Source organism: Aegilops tauschii, chromosome 4 (assembly GCF_002575655.3).
Source record: "Aegilops tauschii subsp. strangulata cultivar AL8/78 chromosome 4, Aet v6.0, whole genome shotgun sequence".
In the NCBI taxonomy this organism is placed as follows: Eukaryota; Viridiplantae; Streptophyta; class Magnoliopsida; order Poales; family Poaceae; genus Aegilops; species Aegilops tauschii.
In genome coordinates, this window is record NC_053038.3 from 250,056,627 (window position 1) to 250,065,482 (window position 8,856).

Sequence of the window (8,856 nt, forward strand, 5' to 3'; positions counted from 1 at the left end):
TGAGGCAATTTTGATTCCAACCAAATCAAGTACAAAAGAGCTAAAAATTGGCAGAGATGGTGTAGGCATGGTTTAAGATTAATAGGGAAAGAATGAACATTTATGGAGGAGAGGAAAAGGTCACTTGCCAAAAATGAAAGAAAGAAGAAGGAAGGAGGTGATGATGCATGGGACATATGCATAGGGCAAGCAACATAGACAAACATAGTGCAAGTACAACAAGATGAATACCACAATGCATATGAGATGATTTTGGTAAGAACATAGGATGGCACAATGCAATATAATGCAAGAGGCACAATGCAAACACATAGCACAACAAGTGAAATGAGCATGGTACAAGAAGCAAAGATATGACAAGGCACTCAACACGATCATGGCATAAACATATATGAATGAAATATGCAGAACAATTATGATAATGCGACAAACATAATAAACATACAACAACAACTAAAATAAATGGAAGGCGTCTGGAGCATCAGTCTCGGGGTGTCACAACACTCCCCCACTAATAGAAGATCTCGTCCCGAGATCTTAGGAATGAGGCGGAAGAGGAAGAGGATGCGGGAAAACAAGAGCTCAAGAAAGAAGATGAACAAAGTCGAGAGCACTCTGGTAGGAAAGAGGAACAATGATTATGACGAGAATCAAAAGCTCAAGGTACAAGATAGACTCTGAAACCACTCCGGTTAGAAGAAGATAGAAATGGAATAAGAACGAAAGAATTGTGATAGCATCCCGGTTGAACATGGAATGGAATATAACATGAACTTGACAAGATGGAACGATACTTGACGAGAGGAACAACACAATGCCTCTGGAAGAATTGAAAAAGTGGAATGAAAAGAATGGAGAAGAAGATGACAACTTCTACCACAATTGAGTTTGAAAAGCATCCTTACAAAGAAGGGTTGAACAGAGTTGTTGGAAATTCAACAACGAAAAGAATAAGCTTGTCGTGGGCTTATAGAAAACATCTCAAAATTATGAGGTGATAACCTGCCACAAACGGAAATGATTGAATAGCTGAGAAGAACGAAGAAATGCAAAACTCCACTTCAAAAGAATACGGAGAATTAATTGCACCTTGAGACACAAAGAGGAAAAGATACTTGAGCTCCTCCAAAAAGAACTTTGATGAACACTTGAAGGATGAATTAAATCCTTACGAACCACCGTGAAGAACTCCGGTAACAAAAGGATGATGAGATAGAATTGAAGGATGAAAATAATAAGATTAAAGCCTTGTAGTGATTTAGATGGAGGTTCCGACGAGACGACCAAGGAAACTTTGAACTTCGGGGAAGAAGAGGTGAAAACACTTCGAACCAAGAATGTGATATGATGAACAAACTACGAAAAGAAGAGATTAATCAACTTGATGAAAGAAGAATAAGAATTATGTTGTGCTTATCCTTCACCAATTAAATTGATGAGAAGCAATGGATTTGCATACTACTTATTCGCGTTGGAAAAGATTAAGGGGAGATATAGCGCAAAATTTGGGAAGGTCTTCATGAACCACCGGTAGGACTAGAAAGAATGAATGAATTGATATGATCACAAAGGAAAATGAATCTTGAACGAACCACCGTGAGAATTTGAAAATGAAAGAAGAAAGAGAATTCCTCGCCGGGAAGAATAGAAAGAGAATTCCTCGTCGGGAAGAATTAGAAAAGCATGAATGATAGCTGGAACGTGAGAACGAAGAATTCTTCTGGAATTGGTGGCCTCCGGATGAACGCGGAAGGAAATGAATTCCTGAAATGCGTCGGATGGATAAGAAATAATCGCACGATTGGAAACAATTTGAGAGGATAACATGAGCTAGCACCGTGAATCTTCAAGAGAACGGAGCAAGATTTAGGAGAAATTCTTCTTCGGTCTTCAAATGTTGGAAAAGACGATGACATACACCACCAAAATTGTTGAGATACTTCGGAAGAATGAAAAGAGGAAAGATTGAACCGAACATGAAAGAATTGGAAAGCGGTCTTGGAGAAGGCATGTGACTAATGGAATCCATACTTACGTCATACTTCGAAACGAATTTAAGAATAACTCCGGAAAATTAGAAGAGTCGGGTAAGATCCTGGGAAAAGACCTGTGGGTTAGGGCCCACTGAAAAGAAAAACACCGTTGGAAAGGATTGTTGGAGAGAGAGCTGATGCACCGAAACAACTGGAAGACTTGAATGAGGTGACAACCTCGAAATAATTGAATGCAAACATGAATCTTCTGAGATGTCTTGAGCACTCCGGAAGGATAAACTGGCAAGAGGCGAACGAGCAAGGGGAAACACTTGAGTCGAGGAAAGGAATATGATCAACCCGAAAAACTTGAATCGAATCCACCGGAAAGAAAATGAGACGAAACCATGATGAAGTTGACGAGAATTCACCGGTTGAGACAACTGAGGAAAGACTGAAGAGGCTCCGAACGAATGAAATTGATGCTCGAATAGAGGCTCAGGCTTCGGGAAGAAAAGGGGTGGGAGGGCGGGAAAAACAAAGGCAACTTGGAACGGGGAACCGACGAATAACTTGAAGAGAAAAGCACCGGTTGAAATAATTGAGGAAAGAATGCAAAGGCTTAGCACGAGTATGATGGATAGTCGATTACGGACTCCGGCTCCGAGAAGAAAAAGGGAGGGCTGGTGGGAAAAAGAAAGACAACTTCATACGGGGGAACAACATCGTTGAGAAAGAACTGAGGATTGATCTCGTAAAAGATGACAAGGGTCGAATGGCTCAAAAGAAGTGTGCCGGATGAAAAGGGGGATTGAGAACACAACAATCAAAAGAAGTGATGCGGAGCATCCCACGTTCATCCCCATGTACGCTCCGACTACTCTCTAAGCCCCAAGAGGACATATGACGAGACCTCGAATATACGCCATTGGACACAAGGTGAACTCGCTCCTCTCTGAACCGTCACTTTCCACATGTGAGATATGGTTACTACCTCCAACGTGTGTGCTATGCATGACCAGGAACCAAGAGGGAGGCCATGGAACAGCTACGAGCATTGGACAAGATGGCGAGGACACCAAGCGCGAGGAACAAGAGAAAGAGCTGCCAGGAAGCTACAGCTCTCGGACGTCCGACAACCTCCGGACGACCGACGATCTCCAGACGTCCGACGCCTGGCGACTCCACCAGCCAGATCGACTCCAGTCGAGGCATCCTACAGCGCCCGAACGACCGCCAGACACCGGACGTCCGACACTCATCAGCGCCCGGACGACCGACGCCGACCGGACAACCGGCACTTCCGGACCAGAGCCAAAACATTGGAAGTCCGAAGACTTCCGGACGACCGGACGCCCGCGAGCGACCGAACGACCGATAGCCGTCGGACGTCCGACGCCTGTCTGCACACAGAGATCGGGCCCGAGGCCCATGTATCCCCCTCAAACTTACCCCTTCGTGGACCTAGACTATATATACTCCTCCACCTCCTCCTAGTTAGGGTTAGCATGGCTTTAGCTCATTTGAGGTAGAGCTTTGCTCATCCATACGGATCTACTCCACGAGAGAGACCGCGGCCTCTACAAAGAAGATCCATCTTGGATTCAAGATCCCTCACGGGAAGATCCCTCACGGATTCAAGGCCTCCTCACGGAGATGAACCCGTTACCCTATGTATCGTCCTTTGTTGGATTTGGACCGTGTATCTCTTTGTGTTTCGAGGATCTAGGACATGTGTGATCGCTTCTTGTCTATTTGAGTGTTTCCTCTTGTTTCCCCACGTGATTTCACTCGCGTTTACCCTCATGTTCTTCGTGTTCTTCATAGGATCCGCCCCAATCGTGAAAGATCGGCCACTAGGGTTCCACCCTACATCAAGAAGCCTGCGTGATCCTAAAAAAATTTGAAGGGGGAGAGGAGTAAGTCAAAACACCTACGTCAAGATTTCTCACCAGAGCGACGAAGGGGCTGAGGAGTAAAAAGAAGTCCTACTCTCCGATATAACTAGACTCCGAAAAAGTTTTCTTCTAGACTCGACAACGGCCAAACTATACGATCAAACAAGGGGGCTCCTATGGTCAGTCGAGGCTCTGATACCGACTTGTCACGCCCAAAATGCGATCCTATCCAAGAGGAACTCGAAGGTCCCACCAAGGATAGAGCCGCATATTGAAACGCTTTTGCAAGGTGGATATCATTACATCGTACCATACATAATAGATGGGGATACATACAAAGGGCATATGAATGCCACAAGAATACATCAAACACCATACATGAGAACAACATCCGACTATGGATGAAACACAAACAGAAACTCAAACGACATCCACCCTGCTAGCCCAGGCTGCCGACCAGGAATCCCAAGATCGACGAAGAAGAAGAACTCCAAACAAGTAAACATCGCTCTCACATCATGATCATCGCATTACTTGTACCTGCAACTGTTGTCGTAGTAATCTGTGAGCCACGAGGACTCAGCAATCCCATTACCATGGGTATCAAGACTAGCAAAGCTTAATGGGTATGGAAAGGATAAGTGGTGAGGTTGCAGCAAGCGACTAAGCATTGTATGGTGGCTAACTTACGAGTACAAGAGTAAGATGAGAAACTACGCAAACGGTCGCAAACTAGTAATGATCAATAAGTGATCCTGAACTACTTACGTTCAAACATAACCCCACCGTGTTCTCTTCTCGACTCACTCGAAAAGAGACCATCACGGTTACGCATGTGGTTGGTGTATTTTAAATTAAGTTTAGTTCAAGTCCACTACAACCGGATATTAAAAATTCCCATCTTCCACATAACCGCGGGCACGACTCTCGAAAGTTTAAACACTGCAGGGGTGTCCCAACTTAGCCCATGAGAAGCTCACGATCCGCGGAGACAATCCTCAATCTCGGGACCCTATGATTAGACTCGGAATCCCGGTGCACAAGACATTTCGACAATGGTAAAACAAGTCAAGCAAGACCTCCTGACGTGCCGTCACCCTGATAGTAGCCGCGCGTATCTCATCTCAGGCCACGGTCGGATGAGCGAAGCGTACAGGAACCAAATACCCCAAGTTGCCTAGGGGCGGTCCCGCACGATGCTCTAGTTTGGACCAACACTCATGAGGAGCACTGGCCTAGGGGGTTGATTAAGTCCTCGGGGTCCGCAAAGTCCCTATGCAAGTTTTAGTTGTTATTAGGCAAATGGTAAAACCAATTTTGGGCCTTGCGGGAATAGTTTTATTCAAAGCGAACTGTGTAGAGGGGCCCATAAACCATCACCGTGTTAGGGACGCAAAATCAAGGAACATAACACCGGTATGACGAAAACTAGGGCAGCAAGAGTGGAACAAAACACTAGGCAAAAGGCCGAGCCTTCCACCCTTTACCAAGTATATAGATGCATTAATTAAATAAGAGATATTGTGATATCCTAAGATATCCATGTCCCAACATGGAACAACCTGCAACTGCACCTGCAACTAGTAATGCTATAAGAGGGGCTGAGCAAAGCGGTAACACAGCCAAACAACGGTTTGCTAGGATGGTGGAAAAGGCTAGGGGCTATCATGGCAATTTGGGAGGCTTGATAAACAAGTGGTAGGTAGCGCGACATAGCGATAGCATCGAGACAACTAGCAAAGCAATGATAGTAGTGGGATCCAAGGTGACAGTCATCTTGCCTGAAATCCCGCTAGGAAGAAGATCGTGTCCATAAAGAAGACGAACCCACGTAGTCGAACGAATCCTCACGATCGCAACGAAACACGAACTATCGGGAAGAAGCACAACCAGAAAGAAGCAAACAACACAGTAAAAAACAAGCATAATCATGGCATGATGCAGAAACAAATATGATGCATGTCTGTTTTAATGAGGCATGGCATGGCAAGGTGCAACAAACAATACTACAAATTAAGTGGAGCTCAATATGCAACGGGTTGCATATTGACGAAACACCACATTCGAATTATTTAGTTCGCTCTCGTTTATGAACAAGACAAGATTAAATGTTGGTTAACATGGCAAGAGGTGAAACATAATAAAACTACCTATCTAGGCAATTTAAATGAGGCCGGAAATAACAAACAACAATTCCGGAAAATCCTCATGTGCATATTTTCAAGTTGGTACTGTACTACCCTATACACAATTTTAATGTTGTTAAACAGCAGGATAAAGTGCACCATGTTAATGTAGACATTTTTCTACCCCATTTACATATAAAGTTCATTTAAAATGGAGCTATTGTTATTTAGATACGAAAGAAAGCATTCTCGCATGACATTTATCGTCGGGCCGAATCTAAAATAGTGGCAGTGGCCCAGGAGGAGATCTGGCCCAGCGGCTGAGTGTGCAAATTAATGCAAACAACAATTTTAAATATTTTAACATGGATGAAAGTTGCATATTATGAAACTAGACGAAAATCTAAGCAATTTACATATAAAGTTTGCTTAAATCTGATGCATGGATATTTAGATATGAGCAATGCAAAACAATGGCAGTTCTGAAGATATGCACGCACTGGACATATGACAAGATCACAGACTGAAAAAAAAATCATCGGGCCGAATTTAAATTAGTGGCAGTGGCCCAGGAGGAGAACTGGCCCAGCAGCTAAGTGTGCAAAAGAAAAGAAAAAATGGAACAAAACTGGGGCTCAAGCCCATGACCTCTTGGGTGGAGGCTTACTGCCCTAGCCAACTCGTCTAGTCTCAGTTTGTGATAATACGGAGGATACCAAGATAAATGAACAGATTTATAGCGGGGTGCAGATTTGCTGCGTGCATAAGAACAGAACAAAGACAGAGGCCTCCTTGCCCATGGCTGTGTGACGCGGACCGAAGGGCCAGGACTGAAGCGCGACTGGTCTCAGGCATGCGTGGGATGCAAGTGTTGGCTCGGTTGGGTGAGGACAGTAGCCATGGCGAGGCACGGCCGGGCATGGCCACAGCTACGGCCATGGGTGCCCGGTGATGCTTGCCGGCGACAGGAGCAAGCAGTGACACCTGCTGCTGCAGTGGAGCGCCGGCGGGGTGCCGAAAATGGAGGGGAGTGCCACATTCCTAGCTTGGTTGGTTTGGACAGACTGAACTTTCTATGAACAGCAAGGTCTTCTCCCTGGCACACAGGGAAGACGGCGACGGCGGAGGACGGGGCTGCAGGGTTACGGTGTGCATGCGGAAACAGGGCCTAAGGGCTACTACGCGTGCATGGTCGGAGTGGAGCAATCGACAGGTGTTGTGCGTGGAACCGAGCGGCTGCTGCTGCAGGCATGCGCATGCAAGGCTAGGGGTACAGGAGATCGAGGACGAGTAGAAGCTTGCCTCGGTCATGGCGGCGGCACGGGGAAGCAGGGCAACGGGGCTCGCAAGCGAGATGGGCGTGTGCTGCGAGCGTGAGTGCAAATGCGGATGCATGCACGAGTGAGACGAGAAGAGGCTAGAACACGAGCTCGAGCTCGTTGCCATGGTCATACATGACGGACATGGACTCGGACATGATGGGATCGGCGGCTACCGCGACGAATCAAACCAGAGACAGAGATGGGAAGGAGCGGTTGCTCACCGAGGGCTCGGGACAAGAAGACGAGGTCGAAGGCGTGACCACAAAGGCGCGAGGAGGCACTGGTTGCAGAGGTGTTCGGGTCGGTGAAGAAGAGGAAGCAGAGAAGACGACGTCGTGGAGGAGTCGATCGCGTCGGCCTTGGGTCCTTCCGGCTCTTGGCCTTGATTGAAGATGAAGAAGGCGACGAGGGAGCTCGCTGAACTTGGCTTTTCCCTGATCTGTGAAGAAGACGAAATAGAGGAAGAAGGGGACGTCGGCGAGGGATCTCCCGGAGCCGCGCGGTCGCATGCATGGTCGCGGAAGAATACGGAGACATCCGCGACGTTCCCGTTGAAGAACGAGGCGGCTACGGCGAGGTTCAGGCCGGAGAAGAGCTTGGGCTTTTCTCAGCCATGGCGCGGGGTGGAGGAAGCGGCGCGTGATCCTTATCTGGCGGCAGAAGGGGCGTGAGAGGGGTGGAATGGATAGAAGAGGAGGTCTAGGGCACCGGGGCATGATTTATAGGAGGTAGGGAGGCTGTCCCGGCCATCAAATCAAGCCGGCTACCGACGTGGAGGTCTGGATGTGCGCCGTACAGGAGGAGGACGAAGCTCCTGTGGAGATGGGCTGTCTGTGTGCTGTGGGCTGCAGGAACATGTAAGAGGAAGGTGGGCTTTCTCTCTGTCCCCCAATATTACTACTCTGTCTATTAATATGAATAGAGATGACAAGGAAAATGCCAGGGAGATAGGAGAGGGTTATGAGAGATATAAGAATATCCCCAGGACACTGGAATTATGCACTATTTGAAATAATTGGTTTGGGCATTTTTAGAGAAAGAAAATTATCGCAAGTTTGAATTAAATTCAAACTTGAGGCAATTTTGATTCCAACCAAATCAAGTCCAAAAGAGCTGAAAATTGGCAGAGAGGGTGTAGGCATGGTTTAAGATTAATAGGGAAAGAATGAATATTTATGGAGGAGGGGAAAGGTCACTTGCCAAAAATGAAAGAAAGAAGAAGGAAGGAGGTGATGATGCATGGGACATATGCATAGGGCAAGCAACATAGACAAACATAGTGCAAGTACAACAAGATGAATACCACAATGCATATGAGATGATTTTGGCAACAACATAGGATGGCACAATGCAATATAATGGCAAGAGGCACAATGCAAACACATGGCACAACAAGTGAAATGAGCATAGTACAAGAAGCAAAGATATGACAAGGCACTCAACATGATCATGGCATAAACATATATGAATGAAATATGCAAAACAATTATGATAATGCGACAAACATAATAAACACACGGCAACAACTAAAATAAAT